General features: G+C 40.0%; 1 protein-coding gene across 1 annotated transcript in view; it reads right to left on the bottom strand.

The window, feature by feature from the left end:
• The window catches only part of map2 (microtubule-associated protein 2), a 222,915-nt gene that overhangs the window by 142,167 nt on the left and 62,872 nt on the right, over positions 1-17,876 (bottom strand). The window contains exon 2 of the mRNA XM_036577613.1: positions 800-870. The gene's annotated coding sequence lies outside the window, so the exon portion shown is untranslated. The remainder of the gene's footprint in view (positions 1-799; positions 871-17,876) is intronic.

Below are 17,876 nucleotides of genomic sequence, written 5' to 3'. Positions count from 1 at the left end.
GTGAGAGAAAAGGAGAAAAATCTCAAGGCCTTTAAAGGTTTAAATGAAAAAAAGTAAAAAGTAGGTTTTCTTCTACTACAAGTATAATATTTCAATAAAAATTGAGTCAATTACAAATCTTACAATATGATACTTAAGTACAGTCACTTGTGGTTACCGTGGTGAGCCAACAGAGGCGTCCGAGGTGGTGGTCTAGACACAATCACGTCAGTCTGACAACTGCAATATCTCCACATCCACACCTCATATCATCACTGCACACGCTTGTTGAAAATAGTAACACCAGCTACAGGTTCTCATTAAATAAACAACAGATACGTACACAGATACACACCCACACCGTATAAATCATTAACACAGCACTGACAATCAATCAGACACAGAGAGACAGAGACAGAGAGAGAGAGACAGAGACAGAGAGAGAGAGGAGAAAGGAGAGAGAGAATAAAAATGATTGGAAGATAAGGAAGAGAGAGGGGAAAAAGAAGAACATACAAAGAGACAAAGCGAGAGAATAAAAAAGAGCAGAAAAGAGAGAGTAAAAAAGAGAGAGTGAGAGAATAAAAAAAGAGAGAGAGAGAGAGGAATCGCTCTGACAGAGTCTCGCACTCTCTAAATGCCACAGCATTCACACACAATGACGCAGCATCTCTGCAGAGAGAGAGAGAGAGAGAGAGAGAGAGAGAGGAAGGGAGAGAGAGATGGACAGACACTGGATAGAAGGGGAGAAATGTATGTAAGAAATGTATAAGTGAAGAGAGAGAGAGAGAGAGGGAGAGAGAGGGATGGGAATGCCTACCTGCTGAGAGCTGTGAGCAGGATGCTCCGTTTCAGTACAGCACAGAGGAGAGACGGGAAAACCAGTTGGACCTAGAGAGAGAGGGAGGGAGAGAGAGAGAGAGAGAGAGAGAGAGGGAGAGAGGGAGAGAGAGAGAGAGAGAGGAAGAGAGGGGGAGAGAGAGAGAAATAGGGCAGGTGAGTGCGAGTTGTCCTCAATGTCTCCTATCAGTCACGTGATATGAATGAATACAGTCACCGTTCAGAGGCAGCCGGCACAAACGCCATTGCTGAGAGCCCCACACACACACACACACACACACACACACACACACACACACACACACACACACACACACGCACACAACAGGGGAGGGAGTGGCGGGGTGTGTGTGCTTGAAAGGCTGTGTGTGAGTAAATGTGAGGGGTGAGATGTGTGCATGTGTGTGAAAGAGTGGATCAGAGAGCAGTGCAGTGTGTGTGTGTGTGTGTGCGTGTGTGTGTGTAGCAATGGGGAATCAACAATCTAGGACAATCTAGAACCAGAATTAGAATCAGAATCCAAATCAAAATTACCACTGGAATCAGAATTAGAATCATAGAACTAGAATCAGAATCAAAATTACAGTTGGAGTCAGTATCGGAATCATAGAATTAGAATCTGATTTAGAATTAGAATTAGAATTTGAAACTGAATCAGAATTAGAATCCAAAACAAAATTATACCTAGTATTAGAATTGGAATCATATAATAAGAATCAGAATTAGAATTAGAATCACAATTAGAATCATATAATTAGAATCAGAATTAGAATTATAATAATTGAATGGGAATCAGAATTAGAATCATAGAATCACAACTGGAATCAGAAACAGAAGCATACAATTGAAATCAGAAATCATAGACTTAGAATCACAGAATGAATTGGTCATGTCTGTTTGTGCATACAAGGAATTTGTCTTCAGTTATAAATGCTGTGTCCTGATTGGGTGACACTTTTTTAACACTAACAATTTAAAGCATATACTGTTTATTAATGTATGATTTTGGAAAACTGCCTGCTGGCATATAGAAATCACAGGAGGGAGTGTGGGGTGTGTGTGTATGTGTGTGTGTATATGTGTGTCTGTGTGCTTGAGGGGCTGTGTGTGAGTAAATGTGAGGGGTGGGATGTGTGTGTGTGAGGTAGTGGAGCAGAGAGCAGTGCAGTATGTGTGTGTGTGTGTGTGTGTGTGTGTGTGAGCTTGTAATAGCATTAATAATGGGAGATGCAGCTCTTTGTGAATGGAGGCAGGAGCTGTGTAGCAGTGGGAAATTAATGAATCAATGAATCACTGTGCCAGAAGCTTCTAGAAGCCTGAGCCACTACTGCACTGCACTGCACTGCACTGCTGCCACACACAACAGCAGGACAATCCAGTACCATTACAGGTACATTCTTCTATTCGACTCACAAATCAATAAACAGGGCGTCCTCAGAGGAAAAGGATAACAAGGTCAGGAAACATGTGACCACTGCAGAACCTCTTCAGTCTGGAGAAACTGAAAAACAGCATCTTTTGCTGCGTAATGAAAAGACAGAACCTGTGGCAGCTCGACCCATCTAAAAGGATAATAAGGATCAATTCTTGATTCCTCTGTGTGTGTATGTGCTTGCGTTTTGGGGGAAGTGTTCGTTCTGTGCAGAATAATTGCACCACTTTGCCTCTTAATCTGTCTGTGTGGAATCAGCAGCGCACAAAGGACGGCAGGCAGAGTGTTTTCCCTTGAGTACACGGAGAAATGCAGTAAAAAAGCACAGCACGCGCTAATCACATCCTCCTCTACGGCAAAAAAAAAAAAACAGAACTGCTTCAACTACATCCTTACACACATATTATATATTATATTTCTACATGAATAAAACAACGTACACCCAAGTAAATCCAGGGCATTACTCCCTTTTTCAGCAGGCGCAGACGAAGTGTCTTTCTGATGAGGAGGGCTGAGCCAGTCTTAGGCTCTAATTAGCGCTGGGTTCCCTTTGAACAAAGCACCCTCTCCAGACAGGCCAGCGGGGGCCACCGCTGGGACAAAAAAAGACCCTGAACAGGGCTTCCTGTCCTAGAGAGCCAGGATCAACACTGCCTGCAACCTCAAGCCTGTTCATAGAGTGCAGGCTGCTGTGGGCTCCGTCCTGATAGGCTATGCCACTTAGACGACTTATTCTAGGGTCATAACTTTATTATTAGTCAACAAAGTCAATTAGTAGTCAATGAAGTCCATTATGGGAGAAAGATGACATCAGCACTTTGTTCATTTAAAAAGAAAACCATGCTATGATGCTCTTTAGTGCTCATATCTTATACATGGTCATTCTGGTGGATTGCATTACACTACAGGAAAACTAGGGGGCGATATGGCTATTTTACCACAAGAGAAGAAACTGGTTGCTGCAAGATGGAGCTTTAAAGAAAGTTGGCACTGTGTCAGGAGTAAAGGCCACGGAACCACAACGGATGAATTACAAATGTACAATAAAATAAATTCATCATGAGAAGTCGTACATTACAGTGATGTTACCACTGAATTCCTAGCGAGGAAGGCAGCCAATGAGCTGCAATGAGCTACTCAGTATCAGGAATGCTAACATCTTATGTCTGTTTGCTGTAGAAAAACGGACAAAAAATTGGTAAGTATTGCTTGACTTTTTAATGGAATCAGAATCCGAATCAAAATTACAACTGGAATCAGAATTAGAATCAGAATTCAAATTACAATTGGAATCAGAATCGGAATCATAGAATTAGAATCTGAATTGAAATTTGAATCTCAATCAGAATTAGAATCTTAGACTCAGAATAAGAATCCTAAGAGTAGAATCAGAATCAAAATTACAATTGGAATCAGGTTTAAAATCATAGAATTAGAATCAGAATTAGAATCTGAATGAGAATTAGATTCTTAGGCTCAGAATCAGAATCTGAATTACAAATTGAAACTGAATCTGAATTAGAATCCTAGAATTAGAATCAGAATTAGAATTTGAATCTGAATGAGAATTAGACTCTTAGGCTCAGAATCAGAATTAGAATCTGAATTACAAATTGAAGCTGAATCCGAATTAGAATCATAGAATTAGAATCAGAATTAAAACTACACCTGGTTTCAGAATTGGATTCATATACTAAGAATCAGAATTAGAATTAGAAAAATTGAATGGGAATCAGAATTAGAATCATATAATTAAAATGATCTACTCAGTATCAGGAATGCTAACATCTTATGTCTGTTTGCTGTAGAAAAACAGAAAAAAAAATATTTGTCAGTATTGCTTGACTTTTTAATGGAATTCTTCTACTTTCCAAAATTAAAAGATGTTTTTTTTGGGATTATTGGCTAGAAATATGTTTAATCTTCCTTTTTTAAGCCATTTAGCTTCCATCACCTCCATTCAGTGAGGACTCTCTGGAGGGCACCCTCTATAATTTAAAAGTCATGTTTTTAATATAATGGGAGAAATGTGAAGTGGTCAGGCAAGTATACAGAATATGTTTGAAGAGAGTCAAGCAATTTCTCTTTACAGTTAAAATTGTAACATAGCATCTCTTATTTAATCCGCAAAAAAAATATTGCCCTAATTTTTTATGAAAAAATTTTGACATATAATTGCTGTCCAACAAAAAGAAGGCAAAAATGTTAATTACTTTTAATGTAAGTTAATGTAAAAAGATTTTATTCCAAGCAATTCTGGAGCATTTCTATTGATCCATTCATCATTTTTTAGACAGCAATATACACAAATCAGGCATAACATTATGACCACCTCCTTGTTTCTACGCTCATTGTCCATTTTATCAGCTCCACTTACTATATAGGTGCACTTTGTAGTTCTACAGTTACAGACTGTAGTCCATCTGTTTCTCTGCATACTTTGTTAGCCCCCTTTTACCCTGTTCTTCAGTGGTCAGGACCCCCATGGACCCTCACAGAGCAGGTACTATTTGGGTGGTGGATCATTCTCAGCACTGCAGTAACACTGACGTGGTGGTGGTATGTTACTGTGTGTTGTGCTGGTACAAGTGGATCAGACACAGCAGTGCTGCTGGAGTTTTTAAACACTGTGTCCACTCACTGTCCACTCTATTAGACACTGCTACCTTGTCAGTCCACCTTGTAGATGTAAAGTCAGAGACGATAGCTCATCTGCTGCTGCACAGTTTGTGTTGGTCATCCTCTAGTCCTTCATCAGTGGTCACAGGACGCTGCCCACAGGACGCTGATGGCTGGATATTTTTGGTTGGTGGACTATTCTCAGTCCAGCAGCGACACTGAGGTGTTTAAAAACTCCAGCAGCACTGCTGTGTCTGATCCACTCAGACCAGCACAACACACACTAACACACCACCACCACGTCAGTGTTACTGCAGTGCTGAGAATGATCCACCACCCAAATAATACCTGCTCTGTGAGGGTCCATGGGGGTCCTGACCACTGAAGAACAGGGTAAATGGGGGGCTAACAAAGCAGAGAAACAGATGGACTACAGTCTGTAACTGTAATTGCTGATAAAATGGACAATGAGCGTAGAAATAAGAAGGTGGTCATAACATTATGCCTGATTGGTATACATATCAAAACACGTATAAAAAGACTCAGCTGCTATCTGATTTGTAGCTACAGCATGAATCATATTCCTGTCTCATGTTCTCATTATTTAACTTCTACTTCAGTCCACTCACTGTCTCCCAGGAGCCTCTATTCATGGAATCCACTCCGGTAGCCAGTCTGCGGTCAGTCATTATTCGGCCTGGACAAAGTGCAGCTTCCTCGCTGGCTTTTCACACTCTTTCCTTTCGTGAGTTGCATATTTTGGAGGAGAGATGGAGGTGTAACTGTAAGTGCAGGTCCCCCCCCACCGCTGCCTACCCATTTTAAACCCTGCTCCAGAGGGCAGCGTCCGCCAAACCAATCTTCTTTCATGCTTATTGCTCCAAGGCCCTGCCGCAGCCACTTTGGCATGTCCTAGCACGGCTCTGTCTAATGCACTTTCTGGGTAAGCTAGGCATCTGTCCTCCCCTAAACACCGTGTCTGATGGCTTTAGCCGTGAGTGGCGTGCCAGAGAGCTGTCGTACAGCTGAAGGGGAGCAGACAGAGGGCAGCCTGTTCAGAAACACATCTGCCTCCACCGTGTGCACGAGTTACGCTCCCATTCACTCAGTGCCTTAGTCAGACTGCTGCCCTGAGGCAACAATATTCACAATACTCAGAGCATGAAAATATAATGTTAGTGTTATGAGCCGGCAGTTATGACACGCTCAGCTCTTACAACCAGGGAGCGTGAAAATGCCTGTCTGAAAGTCAAGGCCGGGAAAAGGTCATGAAAGGTCATGAATACTGCACTGACATTGGAATTGACCATAATAATGTTTAATAAAGCTTGCGCTTAGTGAAATTCTCTGACTGTTCAAACATAAAAACAGTCAGAATTCATTTCTACATGATCATTTTTCAACCTCTCTTTATGCCTTGGAATAAAAAAGGCTATTTTTGTTACTGTGCCTTTAAGACTAATATGTGGAAATGACCTGCTTTGATTGGCTGCCCTGTATTGTGCTGCATTATAAATGCAATACAGACTGAAACACTCCTTATACCTTCGGTGTAAATGGGCGGGGCTAAACTGCTGCAGGCTGAGTAAACTAATATATCGCTGCTTTCGGACCAAAACCTCGTATCTCCGAAATAATAACTTTACAGGAGAAGGAAAAAACATACTTTACTTTTAATATAAGTCAATGGAACCAGACATTTTTCCAAGTAATTCTGGGCTGTTTCTCTTGGTCCATTCATCATGAAATTTACACAAAAAGTAAAGGAGAGTAGGTTTTTTAAAATTATGTCAAGAACTGAAAAACATAAAGACAAAAATGGAGATACAATGTTTTGGTCGACCAGCAGTGATATGCAAATGTGCAAAATAGGCTGTTTTTAGCTTATTTTTGTTTTCTGTGATATAAAAATAAAATCGAATTGTGGTGAAATTCAAGATTACAAGATGCACTGAAGCATTTCCCGAACTGACTTGAGAGATCAGAGATTTATTTCCCTACTTACAACCATGAAAAAGAGACCAACTTGAGTGGAGAAACTGAAAAAAAAAGCACAGAGAAGATGGGAACAGTTGAATGGAACTGTTTTTAGCACTGTATAAATATGTGGTCGCTTACAGTCAGTGTATTCAGCATGGCTTGAGAGTAGGCACAGACTAAAATCAATATATGGTTTAAGCTTACTTAAAAACTGTGGTTCACCACACATGGGCTCAGTTAGCTGAGAGCAGCAATCAGAGGTCTTTCTTGGCAGGGTTAAAGAACAAAACTTCAGTCAGTAAACAGCCCCAGTCAATCAATCAAACCCAGCAGAGGCTTATTAGGAACTCAAGTGAAAGAGGAACTGTTTGGTTTGCTGGCGGATCCTATCAGTGCGGCACATTCTGTAGCACAAACGCTATCAGAGGCCTGGACAAGGTCCAGAAGCTAATAAATTTGTTAAAAACAAAAGGGTTGATTGTCCTTTCACTGCTGACACCACCACAATGAACAACTGGGAACAAAACATAGCAAACGAGGGTTTAAAATGCTAACACTGCTACCTATGAATAGAAGCTGGGAGCTGCCTGTTAGCATAGCATTTGCATAGTACTAATGAGTGGCTATTCACTTTCATTCAGCTGTTAACAAAAACAGCCATGTTGACAGAACCACTCTTTCAGTTTGAGTATATTTTTGAAGAGTATGAACCCATAACACCATTGCTAAATGATAATACCTCCATATTATCATACCAAATCATCTACCCACACAAACTAGACTTACAACCTGTCAAAACCCAAGCCAACATGACCCAAATAGAACATATCATCAGTCAAGCGAAAACTTTTTATCTTATTTTTGTCACAACCAGATGTGTAGTGCTGTTTTGGAAGCTACCAGCCACCAGTTAGCATGATATAATATGCATAATGCTAATAGTTTGCTAACAACACAGTCACATTGTCGTTCAGTTGTTAAACATTTTACAACTGTCTTTCAATTCTTTGGGTACTGTTTTCCCTTATTATGCTCCGTATGTTTTTCTAAAACTATCGTAAAACAATATCTTGGGCATCATGCTCCTTATTCATAACCATTTCAAGTATTAGCTTTCAGTGTTGTAGCTTTTAGCGGCATTTAAGTCTTCAGACATCTGGTTCCTATCACCACTGTTCACTGTGAACAATTCTAACGAAGTTCGTTTCTCTAGAACGGAGCGTTTCACATCTTTATGCAGATACAATCCCCTTTAATGTCTGTTACAAGTCTCAGACAAAATATATGAAACCACCATATCAAACCACCAAATTAGGTTTTGGAAGCTGCAGCCACCAGTTAGCATGATATAAATATGGGTAATGCTAATAGTTTGTTAACAACACTGTCATTCAGTTGTTAGCATTTTACAATTGTCTTCCTATTCTACAGTCACAGTAAAGGCTAAAAGGTCTAAGACAGAAAGGCCAAAAGTGAACCATGTCCAGCAATAACAAATCTCTAGTTCACATAACAAATTTTAGTTCATTTTATTTCAGAGTTGTGCTTTAATCTCTGCAATGAAATACTGTAGTAATGGTCTTATTTCATTGTTAAGCGTTTTGTAGGAAACAGAAGAGCTACAATTCCTAAGTGCCAAAGGGAAAAATGTTATCTATTCTTTAATGGTATCTTGGTAGATAGAGCCAAGCAAGCTCTCCCATGGGTTCAGATTTCACAAGCTGGACTGAAGATTCATCTGATTAACCACCACCATAATTAATAAGTGTCCACCAATGTTGGAATCAACCAATCACGCTTTGATTTCCAATGGGTGGGTCCAATTTTGTGAAGAAAACAAGGTCACTTCAGACCTTCTGGAAGGCTTAGATATGCCACTGACCACTAATACCACTGCTAATACAAGCTATTAGGTTTCTGTCAGTTGCAAGATACCAAAAACGTGGGAAGAAACTCTTACCTATGTTCCAGCTAAAGCAGAAACTACATGCTGTTGGCCAGAAGTCTTTGTTTTAAAACTGCAAGATACAAGGTAAGACATATGGGCAGTTCATGGGCAGTTTCACTGATTTTCCAAAATGTAATTGTAGAGAGGCCTACAGACTCTTTACTGTGGTGGTTATAGGAACCAGAGGTTAAGATGTCTATAGAGCAAATGTAATGTTGATAATGAGAAAATAGTCATACATCCACAAAAAATGTTTTCTTTGGGTACTATTTACCCTTATAATGCACTGTATCTATTTTTAAAACAATCATAAAACAATGTCATGGGCAATCATGCCCCATCTGACATCTTTTTGCAGATATAATTGGTGAAAATCCCCTTTAATGTCTGTTACAAGCCTCAGAAAAAATATATGGAACCATCAAACCACCAAATTAGGCTATTTATGACTATTATTTCATCAGTTTGGGTCTTTATTGAGCTCATACGCCACAGATAGTTAACATGTTCCATTGTTCTTCCAAGTAAGAGGTATGGTACCAAATACCAAATCTCCCTCCTCCAACACAGAACACATGCTCTTGCACATAATCAGGCCTGCAGTTCTGTTTTGGTGACTTAATCCTGATTAGCCAGACTGATTTCCACTGAGGGATCCACGCAAAAGGGTTAAAGGTGATGTAGAGGAGCTGCCCCTAGGCGTTACATCCCCTGCAGGGTGATGGAAGCGGGGCGTCAAGCTGCTAATCCTGTCCCAGCCACCAGCAGGCAGCAGCTGCAAGCCTGGACTTAATCCCCGTCTCTAGCCTCCAGCACTGCGGCTAATAGAGCACCTGAGACCCATCCACACCAGAGACACTGCCACTCTACTGTATTCACTGAAGAAAAATGGTTCATGATTCAAAGCACTATAATGGTTTCGCTATACTACAGTTGTTACGACACCAGAAATTTGATAGCAAGAATGCACATACATATATATATATATATATATATATATATATATATATATATATATATATATATATATATTTCAGAATTTATGCATAATTCAGTCATTGAGATGTAAACAAAGTCATTCAGAGTGTTTTAATGCACAATCATTATAGTAAAACTTACTGATGACTGATTTCTTTACAGTGGTGCTGATAGGAACCAGAGGTCACCATGACCACAACACAAATATAACCATTTTATTTACTATCCAAAACCACCAGTGACCCTACACGTGTCTTCTTTCTATATGTAATGTCGATGATGGCAAAATTGTGATAAATCTGTGAAAAAAAGTTTTCTTTGGGGACTATTTTGCCTTACAATGCCCTGTATGTACCCCTCCACCATTAATTTTACATTTAATTGAAAAATACAAGCTTTAGGCCAAAAGTTTATCTTAAAATTAACTTTAAAACATTGTCTCAGGCAGGGGTGCCTAATCCTGGTCCTAGAGATTGATCACAGTGCATTGTTTCGCTCCAGACCTAATCAAAAACACCCGATCCAGGTAATGAAGGCCTCCAGGGGCATCAGAATATTGGAGCCTGTTATGATGGATCTGAACTCTCCAGGGTGGCAGATCTCCAGAACCAGTATTGGGCACCTGTGGTCTCAACAGGCAGTATCTTCATGAGGCTGTGTGTTCATAATGTTTTTGTGCAATAACATCCTGTGATGTAGCTTTCAGAGGCACCGAGTGCTTCAGACGTTTGGTTCCTATCACCACCACTGTGAACAATTCTGACTTGACAAGTTTCTCTAAAATGTCATATCAAAGCACTATGAATGACTGTGTTTATATCTTTACACTTTTATTATGCAGAGAAATGTTTCTCCTTTATGCAGAACACAACACCAACACAGTGTTATCATATTGGAATAGGGATAACACTGTGTTGGCATGCAATTATTGTATATAAAGCATTTAAAACATACAGTGCACATAAAGCATATATTGGTAAATAAAGTATATAATTGTTTATCACACTGTAGTTTTGAAAAACACTGAACGTTCAATGAATTTGGCAACACTAGAGCATTTCGGTACACATTTTGGCAAATAAGCATCCAGACACTCCTAATGTGTGAATTCAGCTACTTTAAGGTGCATCCATTGCTGATACATGCACATTGTGCACAAATAGCCTGTATAATCTCTAAAGAAAAGCATTGGTTAATAGAATGGCTAATAGAACTACTCTCTAAAGCAGCCACACATGAGCCTAAGGTCACCATGTCCAATGCCAAGCAGTGACTAGAGGGGTCTAAAGCCCCTCTGCATTGGGCTGTGGAGCAGTGGATCTGCTTTCTCTGGAGTGATGGAGCTCCATCCAGCACCTTTGGGATGAGCTCGGAATCCAGAAATGATCGTCCAACATCAGCACCTGACCTCACTAATGCTCAATCAGATCCTCACAGCAAATTTCCAACATCTAGTGCAAAGCCTTCCCAGAAGAGTAGAGGCTGTTACTGCAGCAAAGGAGGACAAACTCCCTATTAATACCCTTCAATTCAGAAGAAACGTTGGATTAGCAGGTGTCTACAAACGTTCAGATGCATTTTAGTGCATTTTCTCTTCACAATGTCATTGAGTATAACTGCTCAGACAGGGTTTTCACTGGAGACATGCTATTCACTTTGTACTGCCCACGTCTGCCCAACAGGAGGGGCTAACTTGGAAGGCAGAGCACAGCCCCTTTGTCTTTTGGACATCTTTGCTCAGTTCCACGGCAGAAAGTTTATTCACTCGCTAATTAAACCCCCACATTCCTCAGAGGCTTCATCTGTATTACTGTCTGTGTGTCGGTTCAGCGTCTACACATGCTAATTGGGCTCGAGTGGCCGTGTAGGACTGGGCAGCGGAATGAGAGAGGGCAGCGAGGGGACAAAGAAAGAAAGAAAGGGAGGGTCTGGGAATTTATGGGCGATCGGAGGGTGTGGAGACAGAGATAGAGAGAGATGGCAAAGAGCACATCTGAGGTGTCACAGTGTTTAAGCACTTGAGAGCAGAGAGCACGCACTCTTTTATGAGCACACCGCTGCTTTCATCTGTGCCAGGCCCTTTGATCATTACACACAGGTTCACCTCACTCAACCACTTCATCACGGCAGAGCTGCGGACCAGGCCAGAGGAGTCATACAGGGAAGACAGCTCTATGCTAGGTGCATTCATAGAGCGCAATGGACTCGTTTCAGTGCGTTAAAAACTGCATGCTTTTTATAGCTGCCTGAAGGTATAACTACGCTTATGTGAGACACGGCACTGTTGGTTCAATAACTGGATTACTGAACCTAAAAATACTCCTCCATTACACCTCCAGCCATCAAGAGATGCGAAACAAAGGCACTGATATGATTGATAGCTCAAATATGAAGTAGAGGGGTGATGTTGATTGATTGCACAAATATGAAGTAAAGGGGAGATGTCTTCTTCTTTGTTCTCTCTCTGAGATATGTATTATATAAATTTGGGCAATATAACATGAGAGGGAGTGTGTTATCAGAAATAACATCACGGCTGTGGTTTGGTCACAGGCATGGGCTGAAGGTTATACAACAGTTTTACAAAATCGTCACTTGGTTGACCTGACAGTTTTCATGGTAATGGCAGATTCAGAATTTGATGTGTGTCTGCAGTCACAATCTTCTTCAGAGTCTGGCCAAACGGGCTGCAGGTCATACATCATTTTAAAGTCATCTGTTTTATCAATTTCTTGTTTTGTACAAGCACAAATACAAAATAACTAAGGTTTGTGTGCATAAAGCTTGTCGTTACTTGGCAACACGTCAATGGAGTGATACAGTATTTTTTATATATATATATATATATATATATATATATATATATATATATGCATCTATTTATATATATGTATGTATGTATATATATATATATATACATACTGGGTGATTAAAAAGATTCATTTGATTTCAAAGCGCCATATTTTTACAACCGTGGGGCACCTAGGAACCAATCACAATCCAATTGAAAGAGGGGTCATAGAGTTTCTGACTGTCACCGGAAGACGGCTCCCTTCAGTCTGAGAGGAGATGAGACCCCTGAGCAGAAAGCGTTCTGCGTTCTCCACTTCAATAAGAGTGAATCCGTCATAACTGTGCAGTGTGATTTTCGTCAGCAGTGAACCTCCAACAGCTCAGAGTGTTCGTCGTTGGTTCCACAACACTGGATGATCTCCTAAATCGCACTGAAAGAGCCGTGAGTGCAGCGACACCCGACATGCTCAATCAAGTATGGGATGAATTTGACTATAGCGTTGATGTTGTCTGTACTGTAATATATGTATATATGTATATATATATATATATATATATATATATATATATATATATAATTTTTTTTTAAGGTCTATTGACCCTTTGTATTAAAATTTCACAATGTACAGACTAATGGAAATAGTCCAAAGTAGTTTCATTACAAGTTAAGAACATTTTTTCCTTCTTCTGTAAAGTTACCATTTTGGAGATATGAGGGCAGGTTCAGGTACAATAGGGCAAGATTTTAGATAATAAGAGACACATAGACCCTGAATGACAAAGCCATTATTGATTCTAATTAATTAGTAACATTTACATCGGCTCATTTAGCATCATGTACTGCTAAAGTAGGAGTGACAAGGAGAATAACGCTCTACTCCAGCTATGCTGAGCTATTTCTTAAACTCAGTGTAATCATACATTTCTGTTTGGGTCACAGTTTTAATCTAAAAAATAAAAAGTTGTTCAGAGTGATTCATTGAAATGATTCATTCTAGAGAAACGTGCCAGGTTTTTTACAGTGGTGGTGATAGGAACCAGATGTCCGAAGAGTTTAATGCCTCTAAATGCTCGCTCAGAGAAAGTTATTACATGAATTACATTATGATATATACATAATTAGTTTTGAATACACTGCCTGTTACCAGAAACAAAGTTTTACAATAGTTCTGAGAAGACTTTAGTCTAAAATCGTTGTAAGGTGAACCATTTCCCAGATTTTTTTTTTTCATATTTCTCACAATTTTACCATCATCAACATCACATATAAAGACTCAGAGGACACGTGTAGGTTCACTGGTGGTTTTGGATAGTAAATAAAATGGCTATATTTGTGTTGTAGACATTGTGACCCCTGGTTCCCATCACCACCACTGTAAAGAAATCTGAACCATTTCACATCAAAACATTTTGAATGACTGTTTGTTTCTCCCCAAAGACTGAATCAAGATTGAACTGACTGTACAAAGCCTTCAATAGGTTGCAATCACACTATATACTGAAGTAGACAAATGCACTCAATACTAAAGACAGGACTAAAGCTTCAGAAGCCACAGTAATTACTGTTTCTAATCACAGTTAGTAAAAACAGCAGTAATCATGTCTGTGCACTCATGTTAGATATAAATGCAAGGTAACCTGAAACATGCATGAATACATGAATACATGTGTCTGTACCAACCACAAATATCTAGATCACCTTCCTTCACAGGTTCTGTAAAGCACCTCAGGACACATTTGTGCCGAGTCTGATTCTGGACACTAATTAAGCGCTTGACTGGACGTTTCCAGCATGGCATGGACCCTAATCACAGACACAAGCCTTCTTACCTACCATCTACTGAACTACCTCTATGCACAACTGGATTCAACCATTTTTCCCCAGCGAGGGGATGAATGAAAGTAATAACATGCATGATATTTACTGAATGGATTCCCCCAGACACTGTTGCAATGGTTACAGTTGAACCCTATACTTAGAAACTATAATAAATAAGCTGCTAACGCTGCTTTAATAAGTGCCACCTTTTAAATTATGAACCACTTACTTAGTGACATAATTAAAGCACTGTAAACGCTTTTCATAAACATATAATATTTACATATAACAATGATTAATACGAGTTTCAAAACTTTAGCCACTTAATAAAGACAAACTAAGCATAAAGAAAATAATTATGCATCCCAGTATAGTAAAATAGTAAATAACTACTCATTTAAAATAGGATGTAATGCATTCATAATATTTATGAACTGTCTTCATGTAACTAAGTAAACACTAAATATTTCAAGTTATATCATTTATCTAACTAAATAATTACAAACAAACTACAAATAATGTTTAGGTTTTAATTCAAATGGTACTATTAATGCATATGCAATAAATATATACAAATTCACAGCTATAAACAAACAATTAGATCATGGTAGGGCCTGTCGTTATAAGGCATGACCAGAAAGTTTTAAATATATAGTGCTTTTCCTAAACCTGAGGATGACAAAAAAAACAGTACAAACAAGCAAAGGAAAAACATCACAAAGACGACATAAAATGACAGAATAAAAGACAAATAAAGGAGGTGACCCTGACCATACAGAACAGATAAAGGCCAGACGCATCAGTAGGAGAACTTAGATAGAGAAGTAGCTCTGAGGAAAGAGGTTTTGAGTTGAGTTTTAAGGCCTGAGACAGATGTGAATGTTACAGGTTTATGGGCACAGAGCTGCTCACAGACTGCAGTCGAAGGCACACTGCAGTATAACACTGCAAACAAGGGAGTTTATCATGAAATAATAAAAACAAGTGAGTACAAAAGTAATGTTTAGAGTGGATTTGTTGACCTAAAGCCGGGGGTCCGTGGCTGGCCCAGGGGCCTCTGCTGCCCTCCCTGTCCTAACTGCATATTCTGTCCCGTATTAAAGGTACAGTAAGAGGGAGTGCATCCTGTGGGCGAGCGAGAGAGTGTAGTTTTGGATAAACAGAAACAGATCCTCACTCCTCCTGTATCAAATCCACAGCCACAGGCAGCAGCAGGGCCACTGGGACGGCTTCTCAGTCAGGCTCTGAGTCAGAGCCATGCTGAATATTTCATGATCTCTGCCAAAGCGAGACGCTAGATCACTATTATGTCGAGGGCAGGACGGCCCCTGGACACACGCTCTCATTCACTCCAACAGGCAGCAGCTGTAAGAGTATTAAATAGATTCTTAACAATGTTAAGTAGGGGCTGTTACATGTGTATGCTAAACCAACCTCTAATAATGTAAAGGGAGAAGATGTTAGGGATGTCACTATTGATTATATCAGTAACAGGTAATCAATGGCTGATTCCAAATGCCTCTGATGGTTTCCCAATGGGATCTAAAGGTATTCTATAGGAAACTAGTGGTCTCTATTTGAAAGAATTAAGCCAATTCCCAGTAAAAGGGCAAAATTGTTAGGTTTAAGCCTTAACGGTCCTTTTTCAGCAGGGTTTAGTGGTGCATCAGTAGTATCACATATAAAGCAGAGTCTTCTTCAACACTCTTCACCAAAAACGAGCTTCTGAGAAACCTCTCGCACTCAAACGCATCAGTTTTCTGTCCCAGTGAGTCCTCTTTCTGTTTGACATTTCAGCTGGAAAATGGACATCCTGTCAGTGTGCGACTGCCACACTGAGCTACGCAGCGTGCTCTTTCAAATAAGTCATCTTTTCCTTTCTCAAAATCAATGCCATCAGCTTGTGGTTCAACGTCCATTAAAAACAGCTCTGCTTACACAGTCTCAATCGATTAGTAGCTTGAGCAGGATGATCATGCTTAGTGAGGCCGCTAAATCTCCTAATCTGTCATTATCTATAACACTTCACAATCCAAGAAGCAGAAAACGGGGCCAACATAGTTGATCCCATGAAAATACCCATTAAAATGTTCCCATTTTTTCTATCCGAGAGGAAATCCTCCCTCTCATAAAAGATGATGACAATCGAAAATCAAATGATCGCACATCGTGGTTATTAGAAAGAATCAACTCCAGAAAATGAAAATGGGAATTTAATAAGAAAAATGTCCATCATGGTCAAAAAGTCAAATTGGCGATGAATATGTATCTCATGAGCCCAGTGACGTGGACGCAGTACCTTCAGCATCTTTATGAGACTGTCTGTCAGAGAAGGTGATAACAATGAGAACTAGCTGCTCTTTGCTGCTCTTCATCTTTAGATATGAATGAAGATTAAAGAGGCAGTTCAGCCCAAGATGCAGTCAAAATGAAAGACAATCAATGGAGGAGACAACCATGACCATGATAGACTGCTGACCTTAATGCTCTTCTGGTTTCTTTTACACCCTTCAGTCCCCCCAGAACAGAACGCCAGAATGCCTGGACACAATGAAGAGGGACAGCTGACCAGCTGGGCAGACAGTGGTCCAATAGGATGCATGGTTCTCCTGTGTTTGTGTGCGTTAGATGGGCGTCTGTCTCTAACTATGATCCTCCTTAGCAGCAGATGGCCCCAAGCCTCACAGTCAGAAACTATCAGTGGATGGTCATTCTTTGAGACGTCCCACTAAGACCTGAGCTCGCACTGACCAGTCAGACCTGTCCACTCAGGTTAGAGAGAAATAACGCTCACCGGCTGACCAGGTTCTGAGGTTACAACACTCTTAAGGTGAAACAGAGGACAAGAGTCAACATAAAAGATTAACTCACTGTTCCCACACAAAAACCAGCAGTCCCAACCAAAGCACCAACATCTACCACCAAACACCATTATTCACTACCCAACACCACAATTCCCCAAAAAATGCCACCAATGACTACCAAAACTGTTCACCGAACACCAACATTTTCAACCAAACATCAACGTCCTCCAACAAACACTTGCTGTCCAAGAAACACCATCATGGCAACCAAACACCATCACGCCCACCAAACAAACTTGTCCACCAAACACCAACATTCTATACCAATCAACATCATGTCTACCAAATACGAACATTCCCAACCACTTACCAGCACTCCCAAACACCTTCCATCAAACATCATTTTCCAAACATCATAATTTTATTTACAAAAAATAGTTTTTCAACAAATACCAAACACCACAATTTATCCACCAACTTTCACCTTCCAACACCAGCATTCTCCACCAAGCACCAACGTTCCCTAACAAACACCATCATTCCCACCAAACGGCATTATTCACCACCAAACACTGTCGTTCTCCACCAAACACCACCAGAATCCAACAAACACTAACCAACACAATGACTGACAAATCTGTGTAAATGAGGGGAGAACATTCTAGAACAGTGTGAACGGGAGGA

Source organism: Colossoma macropomum, unplaced genomic scaffold (assembly GCF_904425465.1).
Source record: "Colossoma macropomum unplaced genomic scaffold, Colossoma_macropomum, whole genome shotgun sequence".
Taxonomy (NCBI): Eukaryota; Metazoa; Chordata; class Actinopteri; order Characiformes; family Serrasalmidae; genus Colossoma; species Colossoma macropomum.
This window is presented reverse-complemented; position numbering and strand designations above follow the sequence as displayed.